Raw genomic sequence first — 12,070 nt, forward strand, 5'->3', positions numbered from 1 at the left:
CCCCTGTGACAGGGAGTCTTGAACAAATCTTGACACAAAGAAGCTTATGTGGCAACAAATGGATACCAGATCATACTCTATATCCATCAAATTCTAGTTATAATTTCCTAATAAAGAATTTGACTACTGTCTACTCTCTTCACTACTACAAATGGAGTCCTCTTCATCTTTCCTAGATGAATTTGCTAGCCCCTGAACAAGTCTCCCTGCTTCTTCTTTCCCCAAATACAGTCTGCTTCTGTGGTAGCATTAAGAGACACACTTTGGGTGTGTCATTGATACAGTATGATATGATACAGTATTTTTAACAAATGATATGATACAGTATGTCTTTTCTTTCCTTTGCTCAAACCTTGCACTATCTTCTTCATTTTATTCTTAGTAAATGATCTGCTTGGTCTATAGAAATTGCCCTACCTGCATTGCCCTGCCCACCTTACTTGCACCATTCAGTCACAGCGAAGAACTCAGAAACACTGATAGTCTAGGGACTTTGATCCACTTAGAGACTCTTCTAAAAAACTCTTTTCTAAACCTCATTGGGCTACCTTCCTAATACCTTTAAGCCTTCAGTAACACCTTCTTAAAGACACTCTCCTAACCATCCTATTTAATCCTCTGTACTTCTCTGCTCTTCATCAGCATATTACCTGTGTAGTACTACATACTACATTTGTTGCTTTTCTATACCTACCTCCTTTTAAAGGTAATATATTTTGCCCATTTTTCACTAGAATGTAAAGTTCTAGAAGTCAAGAGTCTGTGTCTGGGACCAGAAAGTTTGTCCTGCGGTTATGGCATTTGGTTTGCGCACAGCTGAAACTAGTTCAATTCTAAGTACTACCTATGGTCCTTTTCTTTAAATCAATATTTGCTTTTTCAATTTTATCCTTCTTGGGCTGGAGCGATAGCCCAGCGGGTAGGCCGTTTGCTTTGCACGCGGCCAACCCAGCAAACCCGGGTTTGATTCCTCCGCCCCTCTTGGAGAGCCTGGCAAGCTACCGAGAGTATCTTGCCCGCACGGCAAAGCCTGGCAAGCTACCCATGACGTATTCAATATGCCAGACACAGTAACAAGTCTCACAATGGAGATGTTACTGAGCCCACTGGAGCAAATCGATAAACAACAGGAGGACAGTGCTAGAGTGCTACAGATTTCTATCAAATCAGTCTTGCTGCGGTTGCTTCCTATTGCCATGAACTACATAATATTGGTATGGACGCAATTTATTATCCAAGGTAAAGGTAAAGGCCCTCCCGTTGATCGTCGATTTGCTCGAGCGGACCCAGTAACGTCTCCATTGGAGACTTTGTTGTTACTGTGTCTGGCATATCCAATACTCTTGGTAGCTTGCCAGGCTCTCCGAGAGGGGCGGAGGAATCGAACTCGGGTCGGCCATGTTGGCCACTTGTAAGGCTAATGCCCTACCCGCTGTGCTATCGCTCCAGCCCTTGGGGACAGATATGCTAGTTCCTTTCTCTCCTTGCTCTTTCTACTTGTATGGGGAGGGGCTGGAATCAAAACATAGTATGTTAAGACAAACTACATTAGGAGCCTAAAAATTATTCTAGGAACTGAGGTGTTGTGAATTCTAACCTTTATTTCCTGACCACTGGAGATCTCATTCAAACTCTCCTGACCCGACTTTGGGTCGGTTTTCCTGTTTGCAAACTAAAAAGTTTACACCTCATAAACTTACACAAAAAAACTGTAAGGTAATGAGCATAATTGCCAAATAGAACACATTCTACTGTTTCTCAATCTCGACAACAAACGTGCCAAAACAGTGGCAGGAAACCACATGTCTTAGAAAACAAAGCTAAAAAAAAAAATAAAGGTCAAGAATTATAGCATTGCCTCCCACTCACTTTAGTCTTTGCTTTCTCAAAGAATTATGTCACTGAAAAACTGTGGACTTTAAAATCTGACAACTCAAAGCATAAACTACAAAACATTAAACTGAAAATTACTTTATGCCAGGGTTTGATTTGTCCTCAGTTTCTCCAACAGTACCTGAATCAAGCAGCACTTAGAAATTCATTCCAGGCTATCAGCCACTTGCCCATAACCACTCTAACCATAGTTTTATACCCATAGCATGTTATGATTTTTGTATCACAGAGGTAAGGCCTTTTATTTAAACTTCAGAACTACTTATCCAAAATCAGCATCAAATTTTAGATGTCTAAAAGATAAAACACAATTCCTCAGATCCAGTGCTGTGCATGTCCACCTTAAATCTGATTAACTTTCACAGTGTTCTGTCCCAAGAATGAATGACCCTATCATATATTATGTTTTTCAGGCAAAAAATCAAGTCATTTGCACTACCTTCCTCTTCCTCACAGTCATTTTCAACCTATCAATAAGTTCTTTCCATCATATCTCCTAAAGAGTCATCTACCACATGCCCTCTTCTCTATCAGATTCCCACCACCACTCCTGCACTAAGTAAACTATTTGATGGATCACCAGGGCTATGAAAACAGTCTGCTGTGCGATTTCCTATCATCCATGCTTATCCTTCCCTCTGCTTTCCACATTGCAGCCAGATTAATCATGTCAGTCACACACTGAAAAGTTTTGAATGAAATCACTGTGTGTAGGATAAAGACAAAACAGAAAGACTTATTTCCAGCTTTACAGTTTAAGTGTTCCCCTACACCCACACTAACACACACTTGCACACACTTTAGTCACACAAGAATCTTTTAGCTATTTTCATTGGGCGAAAGGTTGAGGGGCACACCAGGCTGTTTCTGCAGAGATCATCCTGGTGAAGCTCAGGAGATCATAGAGGGAGCCAAAGATGGAGTCTGATGCGTGTAAGGCAAGCGCCTTAACCCTTGTATTATCTCTTCAGTCCCTTCTTTAGCCTGTCTTAATTCCCATGCTTTTCTCTGCCACAGATCTTTGGCACTCGCTGGTCTCTCTCAATAACTTCTTTCCCTTTTCAGTTCCCTAATTCTTATTCATCCTATGCAGGTATTATATCAACAAGAAAAACTTTCCTTCCTTCCCTGAGCGTGTCAATCATCCTATTACAGAATCTTATTATCATGGAGCTCTGTATCCCAGCATTTAATACAGTTTCAGGTTTATAATTTATTTATCTAAGACTTTGTGTGGAATTCATGTATTTTTCCATTCACTAAAGTTCACCATGCAAACAGGGGTGGGGTAGATTTTGCTCATCATGGCATCTCTATAGTCTGACTCATGAAGGAGCTCAATGAACATTTGTTTCATGAGTGTTTCACTGAATACATTTCTGGTGGGGGGGGGGGAGGAAGAAGGGAAGCGAACCAAGTTTTGACACACGCTGTATGATCCTAAGCCAAGAGTTCAAGCTTATAATTGAAATGACTTTATCTGTGAAATGAATGTTAAAAATAACTGATTTACCAGATTTGGAAAAGAATTAAACAGGTTGTAGCATGGAACTGTCAGTCCTATGTCTTTTATTTTGGGGGCACTGGGTATTCCATCATACAGGGCAGTGTTCCTGGGACGATAAAAGGCTGGACTCTAAGTATCTCCTACATGCAAAGCCTGTGCTCAGGAGATTGAGCTCTCTCTCTGTCTCTGGCCCTTAAAAAGGTTTTTAGTGGGCTGGAGAGATAGCACAGCGGGTAGGGCGTTCGCCTTGCATGCGGTCAACCCAAGTTCGATTCCCAGCATCCCATATGGTCCCCTGAGCACTACCAGGAGTAACTCCTGAGTGCAGAGCCAGGAGTAACCCCTGTGCATCTCTGGGTGTGACCCAAAAAGAAAAAAAAACGTTTTTTAGTGAATATTAGATTTCTCCTCCTTGAATGTTCATTTGATAGTTAAAAAAAGATTAATGAACTCTGCAACAAATAAGCCGGTTGGTTATTATAAGTAAGTAAGTAAGTAAAGGCCCTCCCGTTGATCATCGATTTGCTTGAGCGGGCCCAGTAACGTCTCCATTAGAGACTTTGTTGTTACTGTGTCTGGCATATCGAATACGTCACAGGGAGCTTGCCAGGCTCTGCCGTGCGGGCGAGATACTCTCGGTAGTAGTGCTTGAAACATCTGAAATAGCAAAATACAAAGTCCCCGATTCTTAGAGTGGCTACAAGACATTGGAAAACACGAAGTAGGAAAATAAGTAATAACATGAATTCTACAAACAATATAATTTGACAAACAAGTTGCTATTACAAACCCATGCAGGATTAATTGACTAATAAACTAAATATGCATGAGTTCATGAGAAAAGGAAGGTTAAGGATTGGGGAAGAACTGAATATGTGTATGAATGAGACCTTGGTCAGCTCTGGTGAAAAGTGTGAACAAGAACAAAGGGAACAGTATAGTTCTGAGAACAAAGAAGAGACCAAGTTGCCTAGGGCAGGGGAGTTAGAGCAGATAAGGATGGGAATGCAGATAAGTACCAGGTGTAAGGAGATTTGCATGCCATGGTATGGGCTTTTAACTTTGTTTTTATATAGATATATTGATAATGTAATTTTTTATAAACTTAATGCACCATAATCATTTCAGTTATGAGCCATAGATAGATAAGAATGAGCCATACATATAGATAGATACAGATTTTTAAAAACAAGCTTCTCCGCAATAGTGAATTATAAATATAACTATCAAATAAATGTAATTTCTCTTTTTTTTTGCCCTTTTTTTTCTTTTTGGCTTTTTGGGTCACACCCAGCAATGCTCAGGGGTTTCTCCTGGCAGGGGTTTCTCCTGGCAGGGATTGAACCCGGGTCAGCCGCATGCAAGATAAACACCCTACCCTCTGTACTATCTCTAGTCCCATAAATGTAATTTATTAATATGAATTTTATCACCAGCTTTCCGTATTTTACTACTTCCCAATTTAATCTCTCTATGTTCAGAGAAAAAAAGACACATAACCTAAAAAAATTTAAGGAACATATGTGATAAAGGAAAGTGCTTGGGTTTAGGGGTCAAAGGTTAAGTGCCAGGATTTATCTTTTTTTTAAATAACTTTACTCTGTTACAATGAACATTTTAAATCTCTCTGAATATGAATTTTACCTTCTGAGAAAGTTAATATAATCCCTACCTGAAAAAAATGCAATAGAATAAAATGCAAAATTTTAGTACACAGTACACATCTTTGGAAAGCCTAAGTGTGGGTCCTGAGAGATATTACAGCAGCTAAGGCAGGCCAGCCTGGGTTCAATCCAGGGCACCACATATGGTCCTCTGAGCACAAGCCAGTAGTAAGTCCTGAGCACAGCCAGGTGTGACCCCATCCCCATTCACACACAAAAATAAAATTGTAAATGCCTCCTCTTCCTTGTGAGTTTCCTTTCATTTCTTTTAACTATTGCAGAGGTCTCTGCGTCCCTGTCACTTCACCCAGTGACCAGTGCTGGCTTTGACAATCACAGTTTCTTCTAATGAATCCTTTTTAAAGAGGACACTGTATGATTCAGGCTGTCTTAGAGTCTCTGCATCGCTCTACATTTCTGTCAAATCAAAGCATTATCACGATGTTTCAGCTTTCTGTTTGTAATTGCTGGGTTGAAGAACAGAGTTCCTTTCCCTCCTGCCCAATCCACATCCTCCCCTACTCCCACCACAATCAACCAAACATCCAAGGCAGATAGAAAAAGGAACATGTGAAACTCCCTGGGAGTCTGGCTATTGTTTGGAGAAGCTGGAAGCCACCATTCTCAGAGTGTCCATCCTCCCTCCTCACCACACACCCTATTTCCTGTCAATCATCCTGGAACACCAAGTGCTGGGCGACAATTTTGTCCACAGGATGTTTGTTTGCAGGCACTGCCTTCCAAGTCTCAAAGCTCAAGACTTCCGCTGACAATCCAAACACCAACATGAGAAAGGGGGGAAACCCTTGGGCAGTTCTTTTAATGCCTAGGAAAGTCAATTTATATTCAAAAATAGCAGCAGGTTATCTGAGCTTAGAAACTGAAGAGGCTAAGAGCCTGATCTTTAAAATCCCATGTCTCTGGAAAGTTGAAACACAGGTTTCAGAGAGCAGGCATTGAAAGTATGTCCTTAAAGCACCCTAGCAAATTCCATGGTCAACTTCCATAAATGATCAACCCCTGTTTTTATGGGCACACCATACTGCTCAGGGGGCAAATGCCTACTAGTAAACCACAAAGAAAAAGATTTTGTGATAGAATTCAAGACACATGTGATATAATTCAAGGCATAAGACCAAAATTGTGGTATAAATCAAATAGCCTGAGGTTACTTGGTATATTTATGCAATTCTTCCTAGGTTTGCATTTGTCCTGAGAAACGTTTGAGACACTTCTAATGATTAAACATTGAAAAATTCCATTAAAATGCTGTTAGTCATTTTTCAGGTAAAGAAAAGAGTTTTTCTGCATATTATTTATACAAAGATTTCCCAATTATCTTTCTGAATCACTCACGAATTTATTTTAAAACACTTGATATGTCTATTCCTACATCTTCTGTATAATAATGAGACAGAAGTTTTGATGCTCTCTGTATTAAACCAACTACTATGTAAAACTTTTCTGTCTTTGGGAGCTGACCTAATCATTCTGAAGTTGTTTTAGGCTGTGAAAATTGATCACAATAAAAATTATGTTTTGAACATCTATTCAAAGGACATGCACACCATTATTTATTTCAGCACTTAGTATAATAGCTAAATATGTAATCAACCTAAGTATCTAAGGACATATGTGTATTATGAAGATGTGATATATATATAGATATACATAATACATATACTAGACAGCAGAATGAAATAATGAAATAATGCCATTTTCTACCACTTGAATGGGACTCGGAATACATCATGTTAAGTGAAGTAAGCCAGAATAATAATAAACACAGAATATCTTGCTTATCTATAGTATATAGCTAATTGGACGGAGGAAGGAATTCAATGTAGTAAAGAAGGAACGCCTAGATCATCCCTGGCCACAGAATATAGAAGAAGGAGAGAAAAAGAAAGAAATGAAGGAAGGAAGCTAAAAGAGACTTCAGGGAAGAAATGGGGGCAATGTTCAAGGGTCTTGGGTACACTGGTGGTATAGAGGAGTGTGAAAGTCAGTAATAGTGAAACAAATCACAAGAATTGAACTTGGTGCTTATCAATGAGTAATTCTGGGGGTAGAGAGGGAATGAGAGGGAGCTTGGGGACACTGATGGAAAGAAGTTGACACTGGTAGTAGGGGTGGTGCTTGAATACCGTATACCTAAAATGTAATGAAAATAACCTTGTAAATACAGGATCTCCATGAAAGCAAAAATTTTAAATTATTTTCTATATTATAAAAATGTCAATTATATGAGAATAAATTTGAGATTAAGTGTGAATAGTGTCTGGCATACAATATGTGTTCCATAAATGTAAAATTGGAAACTAGAAATTCAGAGGAGTTTGATAGGTAGTAGGAACTGATTTTATAGAAACTCTAACAGCCACTTCCAATCTCAATCAAGAATTAAGGTCAGATTAACAATAATCCTGTTACATTATAGAAAGTCACATTTAGGTCCAAGTTATAGGACAAGGATTGATATGCTTATTTTGCATGCAGCTGAGCCCAGTTCAATTCATGGTACCATATATGGTCCCTGAGTACCACAATTAGTTATTCCTGAGCACAGAGTAAGGAGTCTACCCCGAGCATCACAAGGGTGTGTCCCAAAACCCCAAACTAAAACAAACCAAACATAAAAACAAAAATTTACAGAAATTCACAGAAGCCTTCTGTAAAAATAGTTTTAAGATAAAACAGGCAAAGGTGATCCAAAAACACATTCATTCTAATTTTGAGGACTGTGTGTGAAATGCATTACAATTTCATTAATAAAATCAAGAACAGACAATTGATCTCTGGAACACTGGCATATACCTGCTACCATAAAAATAAGACTTCCTGGTTCTTACAAAAAAAAAAAATCAGCTTTCTCTTGGCTACCTGGTGTGAGCCTTGAGTGATAATGACTACTGACTTGGCGGTTTAAGTTACCCATATTTTGGAACCACTTGTTCAGGTCTGGCCAGATTTCCACACAATACTTAACTAGCTTGACAGGAAATCAGTTCCTAGATAAACGCAAGGAGATGTAGAGTCAGTTTTCAAAATAAATCTCTGATGATTAAAATGTGGGTTTTGGGGAAAGTTTAACTAGACCAAGCCAGTAAGAGCTCAGTATCTGCAGGTCACATACCAGATCAAAATATATTGTTTGAACGATCAAAACAATGCAATTAAAATTGATGTCATTTCATATATGCTACATTGGAAAAAAATTAAAAAACAAACATCAACCACCATTGTATTAATGACTACAACAATGAGATTGACAGGAAATCAGTTTAGAGTGGTGACAATGATATACAGCATGGAATTTTCTAAACTAATATGAAAATATGCGACAAGATTATTAAAGTATACTCACAATGTTTTACCTAATACCATTTTCAAAAATATAGTAAACAGAAAAAACACTTGAAGCACCAATTATGGTTGTTTTATCCTAATATTATTTATAACAAATTATTATTCCACTTACAATTATACTACTATTTCACAATTATGTCATTCCTTGATATCTGTGTTATAATAAACATCCCACTAAAATTGAAACAGGGGCTAGAGAGCTAGTACGGGCATTAAGAGGTATGCATTGCATGTGGCCAACCCCAGTTTAATCCCTGTCACCACATGGTCCTGCTGAACATTGTTGGGTACTGCCTTGGAGTATGGCTCTAAAGGCTCCCTGAGCATCTAGGAGTGGGTAATCTTGGAAGCTTGAACATCTACACATCCTTGGCAGCTCTATATTCCTGGTGGTAACATATCCTTGGGCCCTGATATTGAGCCACCGGTCCAGTTAGTGACAATCACTGTGACAGGTGGCTTGGATTCCTGAATATCACTTGGGAGGTCCCAAGATAAATAAGCTAAAATCAAAATGGAAATATCCTAAATATAATAAAAGGTAAAGGCCCTCCCGTTGTTCGTCGATTTGCTCAAGCGGGCCCAGTAACGTCTCCATTGGAGACTTTGTTGTTACTGTGTTTGGCATATCACGAGATAAGGAAATAGTTCATTGTATCTTGATACCATCATAAATCATGATGTCTTTAGAAAAATTTTTAAATGATCTGAGACAACTTGGGAAGCCAAGCAGGCCTTTGTATAAAAAAGGAAAACCAAGAAAGATCCTGAATTGTCCCTTCTTTACCTTCCAACTTTTCTGCGGTGAGCACAGTTTTTCTTTATGTGCAGAAATCAAGCAGTAAGCATAAATACCAGCAGTAAACTCAGCATTCACCAAAAAAGCATTTAAAGCAACCTGTAGCATTATCACTACTAATAGAATTTTTGGAAGCAAACCTCCACACTGCCCTTTAAATTATAAAATCAAGTCAGAGGCCAAGAAAGCTCTTGATACAAAGGGAAAATGGTTGCTTTTTTAAAAAAAATAAAATGCTGGTCCTTATTTTTCTATAAGCAAACGACAAAGAATCCTCAAAACCATATGGGAGATGTGCTTCTTCCCATATGTGAAGGAAACATTTACAGAACAACAACAACAGCAACAACAACAAAAAAAATCAAAAATTTCAATATCTTCTTAGTCATAATAGAATGAAAAGCACAGGAATATTTAAAACATGGAGTAGGTATTTTATTTAAAAATATTTTAAGTGCCGAGTGTGGGGAAGAAGGAGAGAAAGAATGGAGTTGAAACGAACAGTGACTAGAAATGGAAGCAACCCTCACCAACAGCAAAAGAGAAATGAAATAATTTTCGCCGAATTGTGCTTTGCTTCTTACATAAGTTTTGGTGCTGTAAAATGTGGCACGTTTTGTACTGTATGTTCTCTCAGGAAAGCCAAACAGAAACCAGTCATCATGGTTTGGAGGGAGCAAGGCCTCTCCTTTCTCATATTTCAGCGACACAGTCTCTACTTGGGCTGGGGAGCGTATCATATATCATAAATCACTCTCTGATAGATATTTGGCAGGCAGTCAGCACCCCGGGCTATGCAACAACGTACAGTATGGAAAATTTTTAAGGTGGAATCTTGATTTTGTAACTTTAAGACTTAATAGCACCTCAAAACATTTTACTACTTCCTGGTACACTAACACACACACAAAAAAAGGCAAGAAAGCGGAATTCTCCATATGGTTTGGGGTTTTATAGGATATAGACACAATAAGCCATACAACTGCAAACCTGGGGGCGTTCTCTTGCTGTTGTTAATTCAACCCCAGTGAAAATGAAAGAAAAAAAAAAGTTAGCAAGTTTGCTCCGGACCTAGTCCCAGGGAGAATCAGGTCACCAGGAACTTTAAGAATTTGCTTTTTAACACTCTATTCCTTCACCCCCATGCCCAGTAATCTGTCAGACACCTTCTCAGAATCTGGGGGAACAACAGGACTAAGGGGTTGGGGACAGATCTGATTGTAAGATAATAACATGACTCCAAAGTTATCGTCAGAGATTTCAGCAGGAAGGCTTATAAATTGATGAGAATCAGAGAAACCCCAATAGAGTCTTTCTCCTGATTCCTGGTCTAAATTTGAGTGTCGGCGGGCCTCTGAGCATGCACTTTCACCTTCTCAAATGTTGCTGACCATTTCAGACTCCCATGTTCTTCTTCAGGAGCCTCTTTCAACAAATCAGGCTTTTTTTTTTTTTTTTTTTTTTTTGCAATTGCAACTGCATTTAACCCCTAATGAACATCCTCTCAGCAGACAGACATTAGGGGCCTCTGGGAACACTGAAGCTCACAGCAAAGAAATCATCCCTTTGAAGCCAGGCGAGCAGGGCTGTGCACTGAGGGGTTAACTCCATGGTATTTGGACGTGCTCAAATGTTCTCAGTGTTCTAGGGCTGAGTAATTCTTAGAAGGGCTAAATAGAAACGGGGAAATGCAGACTGTGCGGGATGGCATTGAGCTCTCCTCAGAAAACAATGCATGGAAAAACAAAAGAAACTGAATAAACCCCCTTTCAAGTTTAAAATAAACGCTTCTTTGCTGTGGTCCTCGTTGTTCACAAATTAGCTAAATATAAAACTTTCAGTTTAGAGTTTTACTGAGTTCCAGTCAATTTGAAGAAGAAAATTAAAGTGAAATTTTGACAAAATGAGGGTGTCAAGTGGTTATATGCGTGTGGTAATTTAAAAATAACGTGGTCTATAAGTAAATTATATCTTTCTCCAGTCTGTTATCTCAAATAAATTGCTTCTTGAGATTCTGCTACTTTCTGTGAACTCACAATCACTTTCAATCCCAGTTGTCACTTCCATTGAAGGCTTAACCTCCTAACCACTTCTGGAAGAAAAGGATTGCTCCAGGAAAAGGTGTGGTGTGGTCCTGACCAAATGTATCAGTCCTTGAGTCTTCTCTGTTTCTTCATCTCTCAAAACAGTGGCTCTCAATTTGGACTGCAAAGTACAATCTTCTGGGTAGCTTTGAAAAAGTCCAAAGTTTAGGATACTTTCCAGACCAATGAAATCTAAGCCTCTGTGGGTAGGATGAAGGTATCAAAAAGTTTTAACAGCCCCCTAATCAGCCCCCTAATTCAGTCAGAGTGAGAAACACCTTTTTTGGGGGGGGGGGTCACACCTGGCAATGCACAGGGGTTGCTCCTGGCTCTGCACTCAGGAGTTATTCCTCTGGGTGCTCAGAGGACCATATGGGATGCTGGGAATCAAAGCCGGGTCAGGCGTGTGCAAGGCAAACGTCCTACCTGCTGTGCTATCTTTCCAGCCCCAAGAAACACCTTCTGAGCCTTACTTGCCTCCAATCAATGAGTCTCTTGAAGTTAGGAATGAGGCTCTGCAGTATCACACATCTCATGTTTGGACTCTATTTAACAACCTACTAAGAAAGAGGGATAGCACAGCAGTAGGGCGTTTGCCTTGCAAGAGGCTCGCCTGGCCAACTCAGGTTTGATTCCTCCACCCCTCTCGGAGAGCCCAGCAAGCTAGCGAGTGTATCTCGCCTGTGTGGCAAAGCCTGGCAAGCTACCTGTGACGTATTCGATATGCCAAACACAGTAACAAGTCTCACAATGT

Source organism: Sorex fumeus, unplaced genomic scaffold (genome assembly GCF_029834395.1).
Source record: "Sorex fumeus unplaced genomic scaffold, SorFum_2.1 ptg000034l, whole genome shotgun sequence".
Lineage (NCBI taxonomy): Eukaryota > Metazoa > Chordata > Mammalia > Eulipotyphla > Soricidae > Sorex > Sorex fumeus.